A 20,069-nucleotide genomic window follows, 5' to 3' on the forward strand; every position below is an offset into this window, starting at 1 on the left:
AATTCAGTATGAGATAAATTTTGTCAGATTATATTTTCTTTCTCAGAGGGAGTTTTATACTTTTTTTATATCCAACAATTGGACTGTTTTTATGAGAACTGGGAGAAAAATACATCCCTTGAAAAATTTAAACTCTATTAAATTTTTGTAGAGATATCACAAACTTTTTAAAGTGAAATGTCACAGCCAGTGTTCCCTCTAAACTGGGGGGCAACACAGCTTCACAGGTGATTAATCAGCCCCTCCCAAACAGTCAGCATGGAGACCTGAGCTTCTAATTGGGTGGGGCTTATTAATCACATGTAAAACTATGCTGCCATGCAATTTTACAGGGAACACTATTCACAGCCTGTTACTGCTTAAATGTGATTATTTATGAAAATGAGATTTTCCAAAGAGTTTAAAATTCTGCTGCTATCATTATTTAAGCATGTGCTTAATTTTTCATGGTGAGTGAAGTTATCAATAAGCTTTTACAGGTTAACTGGACTTAGGCACTGATTCCATTTAAACTGAATGGATGTTGGTTTCCTCTCTCCCTTAGAGTCATTGGAAAATTACAGCCATAAGGCATGCTCACATGAGCAAGGATTGCAGGTATAGGCAATTATTTCATAATTTAAATTACACCTCTGGCTATTTTGGAATAAAACCAGAAACAATTAAGCTATTTAGTTTCAAATATGCTTTATTTCATTTGACGAAAAATTTTCAGTGAACATTTTTATGATGGCAGCATGGGTAGATTATAAAATTATTATGAAATGAAACCCCTTATTTTACAGAACTCATGCAGTGATTAAACAGGAATCACGACCCAGAATAACAGTGCAATAAAAACTAGGGATGTAAGTGACTGGCCAACTATCCGATAAGCAAATGCTTATCAGATAGTCAACTCGACTAGCCACTTCCCCCACGCTTGCTGCCTCTATCTGAGAGAGGCAGCAAGCATGGGGTGGGAGCAGGAACTGGTGCTGGGGGGAACTGGTAAAGCCGGTTTTCCCCAGCACCATCTCTGCGGGGGGTAAGGGAGGCAGAGGCACAGTGGGAAACTGTGCCAGCATGAATTGCTTGTCCCCACTCACACCAGTTCCCATTGCAAGCACTTCTGCCTTTGAAATATACAAGAGCCTTCCAGGACTCTTGTACATTTCAAAAGCAGAAGTGCCACAGGGAACACAGGGTGAGCAGGGACTCAAGCAGTCCCTGCTCATCCTGTGCTCTCTGCAGTGCCCTCCCCCTTGCTGCCTCTCAAGAGCCGGTGCTGGGGGGGAGCCGGCTTAAAAGCTGGTTCCCCCCAGCACAGTGTCTGGGGTGCTGCCCTATTGCCCCTCCCCCACTGCTTCTATCAGAAGCAGTGGGGGGGGGGGGGGGCAATAGGGGATGCTGCTGTGAAGCAGCCCCTGTCTGCAGGGGTCCCAGGGAGCAGCAAGGGCTGGCCACAGACAGGGGTTATTGCTGTCAAACAACCCCTGTTCATGGTGGCCAGGGCTGGCCTCACACAGGGGCTGCCCAGACAGCAGCTCCTGTCCATGACCAGCCCTGGCTGCCATGAACAGGGGCTGATGCCAGAGCTCTGGAGCTGGCACAAGCCAGGACTGCTCAGTCTCAGCTCAAGTCAACTGCTCTGGAGCTACCGCCACTGCGGCTCTGCTGAGGCATTTATTGGCTAATCATATAGTCGATACAACTTGGACTAAACCGTCCATTATTTTGAAATTATTTAAAAATAACAGAATGACTGTGTAGATGCTCACATTGTTATTTCGAAACAACGCTAGTTATCTTGAAATAACGGTGCAGTATAGCCACACCCACAAATATTATGTAGCACACAACAGGCTGACACCACAAAGGGAATGTTGCATTCACTGAGGTTGAACCAAATCAGAAGACTCCTAAACCTACCCTTTAAACATCCAAAAGCACATTCAATCACCATTCTGCACTTGTTCAGCCCATACTTGAACTTCTCCTTGCTGGGGTCCAGGCTGCCTGTGTATGGTTTCATTAGTCACTGGAGTAAGGTGTAGGCTTGGTTGCCAAGGATGACAATAGGCATTTCCACCATTCTGATTCTAATTTTCCTATCTGGGAAAAAAATTCCATTCTGCATCTTCTGGAGGAGACAGGAGTTCATATAGATACATGCATCATGTGTCTTTCCCGACCATCCCATGTTGATGTCAGTGAAACATCCCTTTTGATCCACCAGTCCCTGTAGCACCATGGAGAAGTACCTCTTGCGGTTTATGTACTCTGCAGCAAGGTGGTCAAGGGCTAAGATGGGAATGTGCATGTACCAAAGGGGGCCCGAGCCCGTCGGGTCTTTGGGCCTCCTGCCCCCTTCCCGCGTGTGCTCGTCCCCCACAAGTCCAGTCCTCCCACTTTCAAGGCGGGCGATTCGGATCGTCGACCGCATTCAGTATAGCCGCACGGGCGGTCCTTTGACCATATGCTCCTCCCCCCCTTTACGGAGGGGGAGGGAAAGGGGGGCCCGGGCCCACCCTCACTCACGGACCCCAGCCCAGGGCCCTAAGGACACGGAAGTAGTTAACTCCGGTCTGGCTGACGGGGCTCCTTGCCGCAACTCGTCAGCCCACAAGCACAAGTGAGCTCTGCCCTGGGCTGCTTCCTTTCCCTCCTCAGGTGTCCCTGCTCCCCCCCCTTTGGGGTGGTCACTTTTGATTCGTCCGTCAGCCTGGCGGTCGAGCGCCCGTACCCTGCGCTGGGCTGGCTCTACTGTCGGGGTGGCTGCCGGTGCTAGACTCCGGGAGGGGAGTTGCTCCTCCCGACCTCCGCCTCCCTTTCAGTAACCCTCCCCTCCTGCTCGCTACCGCGCGTTTCTCCCCCCTCTCCTGAGCGGAAGGGGTTCCACTTTTTAAACTCCCCGCCGGGCTCCCGCCCCCGCTTACGTCACTGGGCGGGCATTGTCACTGCCGTCCGTCTGGTCCCCTGATTGGCCGGCTCTCCTGTCCATCAGGGCGGGGAAACGCAGCCCGCGCTACCCCTACGCTGTCTGCCACTTCGCCGCCGCTCGTGGGGGCGGCCCGCTTTCCCTGTCCCGGCGCGGCTCGCGTGCACGCGGCACACCCCTGGCAAGCCCCCCCCTTTGCGGCTAGAAAGGCCTGCTCGGCGGTGCCCCAGGGACAGGCGGTGGTCGCCCCGTCACAGTGCATTTCATCTATTGCCCCACTGTAGTTAGGGAACCCCATCATGGCAAAGCCATCCACTATGGTATACACATTTCCTAGAGTCGCAACCCCCGTCGCAGAATGGTATTGATCACCTTAACTACTAGTATAACAACAGCTCTCGTTGTAGATTTCCCCATTCTGAACTGATTCCCAACTGAGTGGTAGCTGTCTAGCATTACAAGCTTCCACAGGGCAATTGTCATGTGTTTCTGCACTGTCATAGCATGTCTCATTCTGGTATGCTTGCACTTCAGGGTGAGGAAAAGCCATTCACAAAGTTCCAAGAAAGTGGCCTTGCACATTCAGAAGTTTTGCAGCCACTGCTGATCATTCCATAACTGCATCACAATGTGATCTCACTAGTCTGTGCTTGTCTCAGCACCAGAACCAGCATTCCACTGTGTCCACAGGATTGTCTGGCAGCTGTGTTTGCATCAGCATAAGGTCTTGCATGAACAGTAAGTCCATGGGATCTTGAGATTCATCCTGATCCTCCTTCTGACAGTGTGATATGCATACACTCTCAAAATACTGCACAATTAGGCATCAACATCACAATAGTTGCATGCAAAATGAGATCCGTGTTATGGCATCTGTGCAAGCAACCAGGGCCAAAAAAGGCACAAAAAAGAATGTTTCCCATTGATCTCAAACAAGGGAGGGTGAACTAGACCAGTACATTATAGGATGCTGACAACATGAACTCACAATCACTCTCTGCACAGATTTGGTCCCAGCATGAATCAGGAGCATAATCAAGATTGCAAAGTGGTGCAGGAACTGAGGGATAGCTATCCACAGTGCATTGCTTTCAAAGTTGATGGCAGCCTCCCTAGGGGGGTGTGCTACTTTGAACTACATTGAGTTCTTCCCCACTTTGAGTACATAGACCTTTGACTTTGCAAAATCGGTGGTAAGAAATCAACCATAATAGATTCAGCTTTATCTCGTAGTGTAGATGTGGCCCTAATCTACAGAAGATGATACTGCATCTGACACAACCAGGTTGAGGGAATGACAGCTGTAAGGTACAGAGAAATCTCTTTGATTCAGCACAAGAATCCTTGCCTGGACACCACTATTTCTTTCCTTCATGTTTGTGCCATTGCTGTAGATTTGGCGGCAGCAGTTGTAAAGCTTTACTTTATCCCCATTCTTACCTTTCATAAACAATTTTGTTAGGTCATTTCCAGTAGACTTGGTCACTCACAGCAGAGAGATAATATGTTCCTTTATTTGGATACAGCCTTCCTCGTCAACAACTAATCTTACTATGAATGGCATCATTTCACTGTGTTAGTTTTCTGAATCCATGCATTTATTCAGCTTGAGCTTGGACTCAATCTCTATCCTTTGGCAGGGTGATTTTTTATGTTGCTTCAGAGCATCAACTAAATTGTGTCAATATTTGAAGTCAGAAAGCACAAGGAACAATTTGGGATTCATGTTAAATATTTTGCTAGAAAAACAGGAATTTGTCAGTTGATTTTGAGTAAATTAGCCAATACCGACTCAGTTTCTTATCATTCTCAAGCATTCTTTTGCAGTGTGCCTTGCTTCTGCTCATTTACTGAACAGGTCATATTTTTGAGTTTGGTCTTGCCATTCAAAATGGTATGATTAGTATCGATAGGGATTAGGATCATGGCCATAAAGCAGGATCTGATGTATCGATTTGTACAGTGTAATTTTTCTCACTCCTGTTTGTGCCATCAAGCAAGGCTGATTCTTCTCTATCATTACTCTCCTTTTCATGTAACCATATTTGTCTTTGTCATTGCTCTCCTTTTCATGTGAGCCACATTCTTCTTTATCTTCTTTATGCTGCCAGGAAAACTGTATGATTCTCCATCACTTTCTTCACATTTCCACTCCTTTATCTTCAGGTAAATATGCTTATTCCTTAGTAATAGGACTTCCATCATTTATACTTCGCTCCTCAATTTCTTCTGGATTGGGACAATCGCTACTGCCTGATCTATGTTGTTCTGTTTCAGAAATTTTCCCATCAAATATGTGACTTGCTGCAAACTAAATTTCAGCTGAGTTTTTTGATTCCTATACTGAGCTCCTGAAGGCTTCTTTGAGTGCATCTTTTCTTTTCTAAGGGGGAAAAAGACTTTTGCTTTCCCTAATACTATCCATGTGCCCCAGTCTTAGAAAGTAAATCAAATATTATGTGTTCAGAAAGAAGTAACAGTATTTCTTTCATACTGTACGTAGATAGGGGATTGCTATATATCCCTGACATTTCATTAATCCTCCATTAGTACCTACTTATGCTATTCAGATTTTAAGACCAATTTTAAGACAGATTTCAAGTACGTTGTCACAATTACACAATAAAACAAAGTTTAAAATACTCAGAACTGGTTCTCACTTTGTTCTTATATCTAATTAAGGCTATGTCTAGACTGAGGTGCTATTTTGGGAAATCGTCAGTATCCCAAAATAGCTATTCCACATCTTTTGAGCGCACCTGTTATTTCAAACTCTATTTTGAAATTAAGTGCTATTCCGAAATGTCCCTTAACCCTCATGAAATGAGGGTTACAGGATGCTGGACTAGCACATCCATTATTTCAAACTCTATTTTGAAATAATGGATGTGCTAGTCTAGCATCCCTGTAACCCTCATTTCACGAGGGTTAAGGGACATTTCGGAATAGCACTTTCTTTCAAAATTACCTCAAAATAAGCTATGCAATTTGCATAGTGCAGTGTAGACACACCATAACTGACTGGCAATACCCCACCTGTAAATAACCACCAGGTCATGGCTGGAAAAATTATCACTAGTTCAAGGAAAATGTAAATCTCAGAATGTCTGGAAGGCTCCACAAAATTCCACAAAGGGTGGGAACATTGTACGAGGTTGGTGAAAAATCAACCTACATATGGAGTACCGGAAATATTTTATGTCAAACGTTCTATATGTCCTTTCTTGCTAAGAAAAAAAGCAGCACCTTGAGACCAACACCCCTCCCAAGCCCAGAACCCCAGATCACCCACCTTTGAATCTGGCCCAGCAGGCTGGACACTGAATTACACCATTGAAATGCTCAGTAATTTTTTCAAAACAATGTATACATTATTGTATTAAAATGCAGCTTAGTGTATAGTTATTTGCCTAGGTGTTGCTTCTCTCCATATTTTCATTTAAATGGGATAATAAAGAATGGATTTCTCATTCCTTCATCCTACTCTAACAAACTTTCCTCAAAAAAAGCATGGCCTGAGTAAGAAGTAATCTGGGATAGGCCCTTGGATTTCATGGCAACCGTGAGGTCAAAAGTCAATATACCAAAGCTATCTGTATGGAAGCAGAAATCACCCCAAGACAATAAGCCAAAGCAAACAAAAACTATGTTTCAGATAGGATCTCTGAAGTGAAAAACATAGGCTGTACACTACAACAACTCATATCTGAATCCCATCCCAGAACTCACAAAAAGTGTGTACACAAACAAAATTCAGCTCAAAAGCAGAGATTTCCTACAACTGAAGCCAGATCAAATAGAGCAACAAACACCCCTTGGCTCATGCTATGCCAAATACCCATCTGGATAAAGCTGCTCTAACAAAGGGCCAGCTGAATCATCCAGCCTGGTCTCAATTATGTATGCAGAACTGAGGGTCTCATCCATGATTCAATCATGGATAGAGGAAACTGTATTGAACAGTGATCATGCATAAAATAGCATGACCCAAATGGTAGCATCCTCCCCTGCTGATCCACTGCACTCCTGGAAGAGTCAGGTTTTTAAAAAATTCTGACAGCCTATGCAGTGTACCACATCTATTTCAAATGCTCTCACTTCCTTCCCAGGTCCCAGCTGCTAAGACAGCGGAAGTAACTTTGAAGAGGACATGATGCCAGTGGGATACACAGGCATGCTGGCTCAGCAAAGCTGACTCTAAAAACCCGAGCGAGTGAAAGAAATGGGGGAAAGAAGGTCTGAGCTCAAAGCAGGAAGAAAAAAATATTTTAAAGAGATATCCCCATTCCCGCGGAAGTTCCCAGACAAAGAAACAGATGTTGCATTCAGACTTATTTGCAGCTTAGATATGACCATTCTATCCATGAGGAGTAACAGTTAATTTGAACTAAAGACTTAGTTCGAATTGCCGTTTCACTGCTGCATGTAGCCGCGGGCAGTTACTTCGGACTAGTGAAATTTAAAAATGGTGACCGGATGGGAACATGCAAATAAAGCCTGGAATATTTAAATCCTGGGCTTCATTTACAACTTCGAATGCCTACATTAACCTCACTAGTTCAAACTGGGGGCTAGTGTAGACATACCCTTACTGATGTTAATATGCTAAGTGAGGGCTATTTCAGAAACCTGATGACTGATTGATAAGGACAATGATCTATAAATGGGTTTGGTTTTCCTATGGGCCAGCCTGTAGGGAGGGGCTCAGAATCTCCCCCCCCCCCTCCTTTTCCCCCTGCCCAGAACATGGGTTCAGATCACCTGATATGGGAGTCCATCTTCATTTTAGTATTTTTCCACACAGGGGAAGGGGGAAGGTTTGCCAAAAACAAAGCCTTACTATCTTCTGGGCAACATACTTAAGGGGAAAGCCCCTACATGCAAGGCCACCAGTCCTGAGAATACCTCTGTTTACCCTCTGTGATGTCTGCTGGAAACAATTGAAATTGAACATTAAGAAGGATTGGGCTGAGACTGAGGGCTTTCCGGTCTGTGAAAGAAGATGATTAGAACTACTGGGTTAAAATATCACATGTAACAAGTTTCTTAGTGTATTAATCAATCATAGCTGGTGTATTTTATTTTGCTTAGTAATTTACTTTGGTCTTATGCTATTACTTATGGCCACATAAAAACTACTGTTTATGCTTAAGAAAATCACTTTTGTTTATTAGTAAACTCAGTAAAAATAATTGTTAGTTGGGGGCGGGGAGCAGCAAGCAGCTATATCTCTCTCTCTTTACATAAAAAAAGGGCATGCTGAGCTCACCCTGTATGAAACTTTATACAGTGTAAGGCTGATGTATCTGGGGTTAAGGTCCCATTGGGACTATGCACCTGGTTGCAGAGGTGAATTCCTTTCACTGAGCCTTCGCAGAGCTGAACTGATCTCAGTGTCTGTGTTACACTGCTGAGGGCTGTGACCCCATCTCCGAGTCAGTGCTGGAGGAAGCTGTAGGGCCTGGCTCAGCAAGACAGAGAAAAGGGGGCACCCAGGAATGGTTCAGTGGTATTTCAGCACATGAAGTAATGGTAAGAAGGGGATTTCTGTGACCGAACCCATCACATTGGGATCAGTTGCTTTAACTCATCTAGGTGGCCGCCACCCTAGTCAGCCATCTAAGAATCTCAGGACATCTGAATTTCAGAGGTCTTTGTGCCACACTCCTTTGTCCTGAGAGTACCTCTTATACTGGGGCCAACAGTGACCCAATGAATTTTTACTTGTTAAATGAAATTATTGCAAAGAAATTTAAAAAATAGCTCTATTGTTTTCAGTCTTGTTATATTTTATATTTACAAAACCAGACTTTTTGATTATACTTTCCCTGTCATCATCCCTATAATGTGTGTGAGGAGAGGGAATTAAAGCTACAATTAGTAAGATCACTGTCACACTCCAGGGCTTGCAGTCAGTAGCTAATTTCCAACATGCATTTTTCTTGGGTGGGTTGAAGATGCCCTAAACATGTCCAAGGCCTGCATGTATGGCTGAGTCAGTTAATGTATGCCAACATTAACATAAAATAAAAGTTTTGCTACTGACATCTACAAGAGCAAGCCCATGTTCATGATGCGCACATGCCCTGGAGTGAATTACTATGTAAATCACTGAAAAGGGTTTTTTTCTGTTACCTTTTAACTGAAGTCTTTTCTATTATTACTATTAAAGTCAACAGGCATTCATTGGATTTTTGCAGGCCAAATTAGAAATGTCAAGTAGTTTTTCAATGAGGAAATTATTTTTAGGAGGTCTCATAGTAGGTGTTTTTCAAACAGAACACTAAGTTCAATTATCTAGTAGGTTACAGAAACTACAGTGAAAATGGGTACATTCTTAATTCAGTCTCATAGGTAGTGATTACTAGATATGATCTGATTTATATTGCGCTTCAAAGCAATATAAGAAGTGCTGCTGGAGGTCAACAGTAAACTGCAAAATATTTAACAAAAATATTTCCCTTCACCTTCTATGAAAACCTAATTGGCTAGAATATTATTGGTTAGGAAACATGAAGAAAACCCGTACAGCATGTCCGTTAGTTTATTATATACCACCCTTGTTTATTATTGGTAAAAAAGTTATACAATTTGCTCCTGTGTCTAAACTAGAATTAGAAAATGTGAGTACCTAGTTCCTGTTCCTGAATTCTGACCACTCAGGTCTGCACCACATCCTCTCATGATACATGTATTGCTCAATGGGTCAGAAACACAGAACGGTTAGATTTTACTATATTAAACACAGAAACACATTTAAAGTGTGCAGTTGTTTGGCTGAATGGGTGATTTGTCACCTTATGGGAACCTGATTGGATTGTTGGACAGCAACTCCCTCTTATGCTCAACATAATCCGATTAGCAAGGGTTGACCAGTGGGCACTAGTTTCAATTAGTGATGCAACACATCTGAGTTTCTCCCCTGCCCTGAAGCCCAAATGGTTGGCTTGCTGTGTTTTGCATGGCATGTAATCATAATCGTTCTAATCAAACAGGCAACCTTTGTCTTAATTCATAAAATGAAAGAAATAGTTCGAAAGCAAAAGCTCTTGCATGATTAAAATAAACACAGCTTTCTTCCGTTTGTTATGAAAATCCAACTCCATTAAGACTAAGCAGGTATGCATTTCATTCTGAATTTCAATATTCCATTAAAATGAGAAAAAAATACCTTGCAGGAAATTTCTTTAGCGAAGTGACAAGCTAAAATATGTAGCGTTACATTGCAAAGCATACATTGCCTGTCATATCTGGCAAGGAGGTCTTGGCTTCCATTCTGTTTCTGCCTGTATTTCTCTTCCCATCCTCACTGAAGCTTATAACAGCCTCTGGAATCACAACAGAATACGGCTGCCTAGCAGCATTTGTAAATTTGTATTCATATGTAAAGTGCAATAGACGCTTTTATAAATTGAAAAAAAATTATGAGGGGTAATTTGTTGTCTAGGTGCTACTGTGATGGACATCACAGAAATGTATATGTGCTTCTGAAGTAATATGAAGGCTTGTTTATGTCAGTGCTTCATGAGAACAAAATATTGCATGTAACAATATTTGCATACAAGGGAAGATAACCTAGTCAAATATAATATATAGTAAATAAAATAATATTAATAAATGAGCCATAGCAAATACTGAAACCTATAACTCCAGGTTTGAAATTTTTAATCATACACTGGTTAAATTAAAATATCTCCAAAGCACTATAATAATAACTAATAATACTTAATAGCTATCTATTACTTAGCATTTTTCATTAGTAGATCTCAAAGTGCTTCATAAAGAAGGTAAGCATCCTTATTTTCAATTTAGAGCTGGGAATAATACTATGTGTCTACCTGTTCATCCACCTATCTATCTCTTATTATCTCCAGTTGTAATCTGGGGATAGTGATGCTTGTCTCCTGGCAGTGGTGGACAATATGGCTGTGTCTACATTGGCACTCCTTTCCGGAAAAGGGATGCTAATGAGACACTTCGGGATTGCAAATCCGCAGGGGATTTAAGTATCCCCCGCGGCATTTGCATTTACATGGCTGCCGCTTTTTTCTGGCTCGGGGCTTTTGCCAGAGAAAAGCACCAGTCTAGATGCGATTTTCCGGAAAATAAACCCTTTTCCGGAAGATCCCTTATTCCTACTTTCAACTGGTGGTTGTCTAGTGTAGAACGTCATATGGAAGGTACACAGTGATTAGAAAAATGGCTCGGCAAAGGACATAAAAAGGAGCTGATTGTTAAATAAGAAGAATGGGTGGCGGGTGGTTCAGGGCTCCTATGACTGATACAGGAGGGTGTCAACCCTCCTTTTTATAATTCACTTTAACCCTTGTTTTGAGGTGAGAGTGGCAATGGTAAGGTCCTAGCAGTAGGTTCACTGAGGGACCTGAATGTAAAAAAGGAGGGTTGATATCACACGTGGATATCGAATGAATATGGAGTTTCGTGCTCTGTACTCCTCTATCTTCCAGGTAGTGCCAGACATCTAATAATAAAATTGCAGCCTGATTAAAGCCATAGCAAGTGTCTCCTGTGCTTTTTTTTGGTATAGCCAGGCAATGATACATTGCACCTTAAGTGGGAGGGGCCACTGTCTGACATTTTGGGGGAGTGGGAGAGAGGCTCAGAGGCTGTAGCAAAAGGGTCAGTGGGTCAGAGTGACAATACCAATTCACCCTCAGGTTCCTTTTTTCTGGACCTGTTGGGATTCAAGCTCTTTGAATTACATCATGGCAGGCTTAAGACCAGGTAATGGAAACAAAACAGGTGGCACATGATCTCTTCAGGACACTGGTACTGAGGATAGATGTGTTTGGTAATAAATATTGATGTTTCAATAGCGTTTCATTGCTGACAGAAATAGCAGTAGTGGACAGAAATACCCCACAGTGGTATCATTCATTCCTCTCAATGCAATCCTGAGGGATATTTTTAGTTGACTCTCTCTACTCCTGAGATAAGCTCATTTGTGAAGTCCCACATATCCTGTTCCAACATTTTTGTGTCAAGTGCTTAAGGGGAAGATCATAAGACAGCATGGGCTATAGTGTCATATTCAGCTCTTTGACTTTTTTATCTAACCCAGGGTATGTCTACACTACCCCGCTAGTTCGAACTAGCGGGGTAATGTATGCATACCGCACTTGCTAGTGAAGCCCGGGATTTGAATTTCCCGGGCTTCATTAGCATAAGCGGGGAGCCGCCATTTTTAAATCCCCGCTGCTTTGAACCCCGTGCAGCGCAGCTACACGGGGCTCGAACTAGGTAGTTCGGACTAGGTTCCTATTCCGAACTACCGTTACTCCTCGTGAAACGAGGTGTACCGGTAGTTCGGAATAGGCACCCTAGTCCGAACTACCTAGTTCGAGCCCCGTGTAGCCGCGCTACACGGGGTTCGAAGCAGCGGGGATTTAAAAATGGGGGCTCCCAGCTTATGCTAATGAAGCCCGGGAAATTCAAATCCCGGGCTTCATTAGCAAGTGCGGTATGCATACATTACCCCGCTAGTTCGAACTAGCGGGGTAGTGTAGACATACCCCCAGACACTGCTGTGTGTCTTAAGAATCATTCAGAGCCTGGTGGAAAGTGAAACCTAGATGTAATCACATTGGCTGAAGCTCAGTACAGATAAGATGATCATGATGCTGATTGGCAAAAGGAAGCACTTTTTGTGTAGCTGGTAGAGTGCATCGCCACACAGATGAGAGTTTGTGCTTAGACAACGTCAAAGTAGTCTACATTGTCAAGGGCTTATTAGAATCACTATGCTTCCAGAGTCTCGGTGTGCATTGCCTTTATTCATCTATAAAAAGTCTGTCATTCATCTATAAAGAGGCAAACTTTGTGCTTGATTCCATAGATCAATTATACAGCAGTATGACTTTATTGACATCACTGGAGTTACACCCATTTTCAAAATAAATGTAACAGAGTGAAAAATGTATCCCATAGGAGCTTCTAGCCACTACTTCTTAAGGCTTGACCAAGCCAATCAGCTCTGCTTAGAACTAATTACCTGATCCATTTAATAGGAGTCTTTCAATCGACTTAGTGGGTGTTGGTTCATGCCCACATGGTGTAAGCTATCCAGGGAGCCTCTTGCTAAAGCAGAATAGCAGGTATCTTCCTGAATCAGGCTGTGTAGTGACAGCATCTGTGCTCTGTACTCTACATTGGGTGATAGAAGAGTTCTGTGTGACATTTTAAGTGCTAATTGATGTCCAAACCCTTGTGTTACCTCAAGGTCCACCATAAAACTCAAGATAACCATTCTATAGATGAAGCTTATATCAGGTCTAATCTTGTGGAATTGGCTTTAACCTGCTATAAATTACATGTAAGCTTGGCTGTGATTAGAAAGAGTTTCAAGGGACATCTCTTTGACTAGATTCCACACTATGAAGTTTAGGGCACTTAAACCACTATTCACTTATTTCAGTATTCTCTCTTGGTATGTCTACACCACAGCGTTATTTCAAAATATCTTATTTAAAAATAGTTAATTCAAAATAAGTTATTTTGAAATACCACGTCTATACACAAAATGCATTTCCAAATCGTGTTTTGATATTTTGAAATAGTGCGTCCACACTGAGTGGATGCTGAATCACCTTTAAGGCCGTCAGGAAAGAGGTCCGGGCATCAGGTCAGGCAGGGCATCAGGTCAGGAGATACTTTGTGTGGCTCCTGCCTGAGGCTATCTGAGGCCTGTGCTTAAAGGGCTCCCCCTCCCCTGGACAGCCGATTCTCAGGTGTCCCTGCTTGTTTGCCTGCCTCGATGAGGGACAGCAAAGCATTTTGTCTCTGTGTGCTCTGATTGCCCTCACTTGGGACATCACAGCACTCTGGAACATGGAGCCAGAGCTGCCCCTGGGCATTCTGGTGCTTCTTATGGATGCGTTGCTGCGAGCCTGGCTGCAGTTTCTGCAGGCTGCCACCTGGGAGGTCCATCGGGGGTCTGTCAGTATCCAGGAGGCCCTGCGGGAGAGATGCCACCCTGAGGAGCACTAAGAGCCTCCCTGGTCTGCCCCACTGGAGTCTTGTGCCTCATTACTTTCTCACATCCTTCCACTTACCCCTTCCTAGCCCACCTTCCTGATGTTAAATAAAATTCACATATTTTCATGAACACAAACTCTCTTTATTTAACAAAACTGGAGGGGGGGAATGAAACTCTGGTGAGACCTGGGAAAGGAGGTGGGAGAGAGGAGGGGGAAAAGTGGGAGGAGGGAACTGGAAGGGAGGAGCAAGGAGAAGAAGGAGGAGGGGAAGCTCAGGGCTCAGGGGTGGGGGTCTCACCGGACCAACTTGATTTTCATGCAAACCTGCTTCTGGGTTCACATGTGGCCTTTGGTGGCCAGGCTAGCAGGAAAGATGGATGTGTTCCTCCATCTAGTATGGAGATCATGGACGTTGGGGTCATCTCCCCCAAATCTGAATACAGTCCATGATCTCAACCCTGGACCAGGAAGGCGCCCACCTTCTCCAGGCCCTAGCAGGCTCCTGGGAGCTGGCAGACTGCTCCTGGGGAGAGGTAGAGGGCTGGCTGCCAGTGGCTTGCTGGCTCATGTTTTGGGGTTGGAGCAGTGACGGCTGACTCTGGGCTGGCAGGCATGGAGCTGGCACAGGCACTGTGGCCAGAGTCAACCCCTTTAAGGACTCTGGCCACAGGGAGAGGAGTGTTCTTGGTTGAGGCTAGAGTGGCCACCAGGGCACCTTGGAAAGCCTGGAGGCCCCCTATTTCGATATAAGTGTCTACACAGCACTTATTTTGAAATAGCTATTTCGAATTTGGCGTTATTCCTTGTGGAATGAGGTTTACCAAATTTGAAATAAACACTCTGCTATTTTGAATTATTTTCGAAATAGTGGTTTGGCTATGTAGACACTAGTAAAGTTATTTCAAAAGAACGGCTGTTATTTCAAAATAACTTTGCTGTGTAGACATACCCTCTGGGTTTAAAGTTATGCATGAAAGAAGGTCATGGTGTCTTCCCATTTTATCTGAAAATGTTAATGATACAATTTAAGACACGTGAAAGTGCGTTCAACTGCCACATGTGCTAATAAAGAACAATGAAGTTTTCCTTAAGTATGTTATTTTTGGAAAGCAAATATTTTATGATAATCCTTCAAAGGTGAACTGTTATGGCATTAAACTAAATTCTGAAGTCTTTTCCAACCAGTTAGAATAAATCCCATGCTTTATATTTGTGTTTAATTCACTAGGCGTAATTCTCCATTGCCTTGAACCTCGTGAAGTCAGTGACACCAGAGCAAAGTGGGAAAATGCTACCATTATGTTCCAGCTGGTTGTTGTCCAAATCCAAGAATCATTCCAATGAAGAAAAGGTGCATAAGACTCACTTCACATGGGTGTGACTACACTATTAGTACCTGCTGGCAAATAGTATTTTTTTTCTTTTTTTCCATATATTTGATTCATGCATATATATTAACTATTCTTTAGAATCTTTATTTTCAAAAAAAGAGTATGTCTAAATTCTAAGGGCCAGACCACCAGTCTTTGACCAGTAAGCTGCCCTATTCAGGAATTTATTCATTATACTGTTTCTAATAGTAACTCTGGGATGCTTTTACATCCATAAAATTCCAGATATTCTTGGAAACCATCTCTGAGATAGATAGATAGATAGATAGATAGATAGATAGATAGATAGATAGATAGATAGATAGATAGATAGATAGATAGATAGATAGCAAAGAGTGGTAATGTATCAATTTTTTTATTTCTGTATTTTCTATTTCTGTAACCTGTGCTGTACTAATCTCTGATTAATACTCGTAGAATAAATAATTCCATCTGAGTGTGTTATTTTGACAATCTTGAGTCATTAACTCAACAAAACAAAGTACGAAACAGTGGAGAAGAAGGCCCATTAGATTTATGTGAGCATGACTACTTATGAGCTTGTTGTGTGGTCTGTGCAGGTCACAATAAAGAAATTTGACTTACAGTAGAAATACATAGGGAATGCTGTCATGTATTTGCATGCTACATCTAACTAAAAGAAAAGGGATTTTTATTTTTTAGATTTTATACTGTTTATTAATAAAGTTTAAGGGGAGAGTTAGGACACAAGTAGATTGTAGGTGCCCAATTCCCATTAATTTTCAACAGGATTTGAGTGCAAAGGGTGTGTCTCTACAGCACCCTAAACTAAAAATAAAATATATAAACTGAAATTTGGTGCATCTACACAGCAACAAATTTTGAAATAAGACGCTATGTTGAGCCATCCCTCAACCCTCGTGCAATAAGGTTTACCGGGATGGCAAAATAGCATGCACGTTATTTTGAAAAATATTTCAAAATTCCGGACAGCTCGTGTAGACACCGTATCCCGAAATAGCTGTGCAGTGTAGACATACCCATAGTCCACTTTGAGCCTTTAAATATCTCCCATTTATTTTTTTTTAACTGATAATTATGCCTCAAAATGCTGAGTTTGGGCCATTTTTAATGGCACAATGTTTGCATTGGTTAGGATCAATTACTGAAGAACTGTCCAGTTTCTTCTTTGTCTAAAAGTACATGAGGCATCATTCTTGCAGGGTTAGATGCACTAAAATATCTTATGATCATAAAACAGAGAGAATGCCAATGAATAGTAGCATAATGGTTAAATATAGGAGAACCATAATTAGGTTTGTATAATATTTAATATAAGTAGGCATATTGAAAAAATGTCAAATATCCACTTTTTTCATAGGTAATAAAATATTACCCACTAATGAGGGACCATATTATACACTAAACACTCATGAAATTGTTTGTCTTTGGTGCACAAATTTAGGGCCAGGTTGTAGTGCACAGAGATCTTCCAGCCTCTCTACCACTTTTGCAGAGTCTGCCCACAACTGCAGTCTTGGTATTCTGCATAGTGTAAGGATGGCGGCATTGCTAGCTATCCCAAAATGGAAGCAATGGTGTAGTGCAATGGCCCTGCTCCCCAGCCCATTGGAGTGGCCCACAGAGCTTACCAATCATGAAGAGGAATGTATCTTACAGAGTTTGGTAGAGACCATCCCTTCACAGTTGTGTTGTTTTTCATTTTTCCGCTCTACTCTGCTCTGGTTAGGCCTCAGTTGGAGTATTGTGTCCAGTTCTGGGCACCGCATTTCAAGAAAGATGTGGAGAAATTGGAGAGGGTCCAGAGAAGAGCAATAAGAATGATTAAAGTTCTAGAGAACATGACCTATGAAGGAAGGCTGAAAGAATTGGGTTTGTTTAGTTTGGAAAAGAGAAGATTGAGGGGGGACATGATAGCCGTTTTCAGGTATCTAAAAGGGTGTCATAAGGAGGAGGGAGAAAACTTGTTCATCTTGGCCTCTGAGGATAGAACAAGAAACAATGGGCTTAAACTGCAGCAAGGGAGGTTTAAGTTGGACATTAGGAAAAAGTTCCTAACTGTCAAGCTAGTCAAACACTGGAATAAATTGCCTAGGGAGGTTGTGGAATCCCCATCTCTGGAGATATTTAAGAGTAGGTTAGATAAATGTCTATCAGGGATGGTCTAGGCAATATTTGGTCCTGCCATGGGGGCAGGGGACTGGACTCGATGACCTCTTGAGGTCCCTTCCAGTCCTAGTGTTCTATGATTCTATGATTCTATGCAACCTTCCTGCATGCCAGTAAGCTCCACTGGAGCCTGAGCCTGGAATCCACAAGAGAATCCTGAGCGTAGTTTGAGCATGGTCACCGCTAGATTCTCCAGCATGGTTGTCCTGAAAGTGAGTTTGAAAATGTCCTCAATATCATCGACCTGGGGTGCTGAGATAGCAGTGCATTGCTGCCACAAGAGTCAGAATTTCATAAAGAAAAAAGATTATCAAATGAAGAAAAAAAAAAGCTTCCAGCAAAGTCAAAACAACTTGGTTCCTCTTCATTTATAAATAAAAAGCAATACATGGTAATTCCTCTCAGCTGTCCCCTTGCATTCTTCTGCCATTGCAAAATTCATTCTACCTTGGATGTCTGGATTTACATTTTTTTCCTTAAAATCCTCCTTTCTTTTAACTTTTCAGCAATGTTCTTACCAAGACATTGTCACAGCTTCAAGTAATATCCTCTCCCAATGAAAAATATACTTGAAATATGTTTGTGTTAAGTGTGTGTTAGATGATAAGATTGTTTGAAGAGAAACTGTCTTAGTTCCCTCATGTGTGTAACACAACCACATTGTCAACATTGCACAAATACTAACAACAATGCCGGCTTATAAAGCTTTGATATCTGATGCCACATAGACACAAAACTACTGCCGTGAGCCGAGTTGTTTCATTACATAATCTTCAAGCAAAATGTTTTCTGTATACTATGATTGTCATTCCAGCCTACAGCTACAGCAACAAGATCAGGACTGAGGGAAGAATACAGGACTAACCCCACTTCTTCTAAGTTGCCAGACTGAAGAGAAGATCACAGGAGAATTATCAAGACCTGTCAACTTGATTTGTTTGGATTTGGTGGGACTTTTTTGCTCTTGTTTTGTTGCTGCTTTTTTTTCCCAGCACTCACAGTGAAGTGGCCCTAGACAACAGAACATAGCTGAAGGGCCTTTTCTTCCCCCCCTTCTCAGGGGACTCCAGACCTATATACACCAACCTTTTCCTGTGTATAGCTATTGGCATTTCCATTAAAATTCTCTAGTGCCAGGTAAGTACTGCTTCAGCACAGGAAATGATTGAATGATACAGCCTGCAAAGCCACAGTATCTTTGAATGCATACAAAGGATAGAACTATAAATTTAGTGCACACATACCACAGCTACGGGATGAGGACTGGAAGGAAAATATTTTGATTTGCTTTCACAAATACCCAAGTTGGGCTAGAGATTGCAGAAGAAAGCAGGGTGAGCTAATTTTAAAACTGTCTTTTGCTTTTGATGGTTGGATTTGTTGTTATTATATATTTGCTTACTATTGCATGGCACTGAACACACATGCTGTTCCCTTACATCTGAGCTACTCACCATGCGGCCTGTGGCCCATCTGTTTGCAGCAGGCAGTGCGGTTTGGATTTACACGGGGCTCAAAACATGGCCCGTAGGTGAGAGTAGTCACACACAAAAAAGTAGTCAATATAATGGTCTTCTGTAGATATGCTTTTTAGTAGTTAAATTCCTGGACTGTCATTGCTCATTACAAGTGTTGTCATATGGGTAGAAATCAGGTAAATATTGCATTTTATTAATATCAGCAGAACTGACTTAGATGAGGCCTGTGTGTTGTGTAGTCTTGCCTCAATCTTTGTATTCATTCCCGTCAGTGTGAAATAAGCTATTTGCATATATTTGCATATATATTTGCATGTATATGCAACCACACTTAAGCTACAGCCCTCGACATATACTGTATCACTGTGGCCCCCGGGGCTTCCAAAGTTGAGTAGTGCTGCTTTACATGATGTATCATGCTAACAAAAATGTTGCTTTTTTTAAAAAAAAAATCCACCAAACTCAAGTGTGCCTGTGGTTCACAGCATGTGTTAAGCAACCCGAGCCTCTTAGAATCACTGAAGATGATTCACTATCTTCTTTTTCCTTTCTGACATGTAAGTCAAAAGTAATCTTGCCAATGTTCCAGATGGCAGGTTAACAATTAGCTTCTTCTCTTGTGGATTCAGGGTGGAACCAGTGCTTGCATTGGAAAGCTTAGGGGTGAGTGACATCACATTTCCGGATATTGTTGTCTTGTCAGTAGCTCATTCCATTCTGGAGGGCTATTGCAGTGTAGTTAACTGCTCACAGGACTAGCAGGTATGAGTTCTCACACTGGCTCAGTCACTGGCCTTACTGGTTTCCCTAAGGATAAAGTTTTCATAAGTGCCTAAGTGATGTAGGTGCCGGAGTGCTAGTGATAATGCTACCTACGCACCCCAGTCATGTATGTCTCACACTGAAGCTGTATGTGTAATGTCCAGGCCATTCAGACATAATCTTGCTAGCTCTGACCATTCTAGCACACTAAAAATATCACTGTAGCCATTGCAACAAAAGCAGCAAGGCAGGGTAGCCACCCTGAAAACATTATCTCAGTCAGAATTGTACTCAGAGTGGTGAACCCATTCGGCTTCCTGCAGCTAAACTGATATTCGTACTATGCTATTTCAATCAGAGCTAGTACATG

The sequence above is a fragment of the Pelodiscus sinensis genome, chromosome 1 (assembly GCF_052426305.1).
Source record: "Pelodiscus sinensis isolate ZL-2025 chromosome 1, ASM5242630v1, whole genome shotgun sequence".
Classification (NCBI taxonomy): domain Eukaryota; kingdom Metazoa; phylum Chordata; order Testudines; family Trionychidae; genus Pelodiscus; species Pelodiscus sinensis.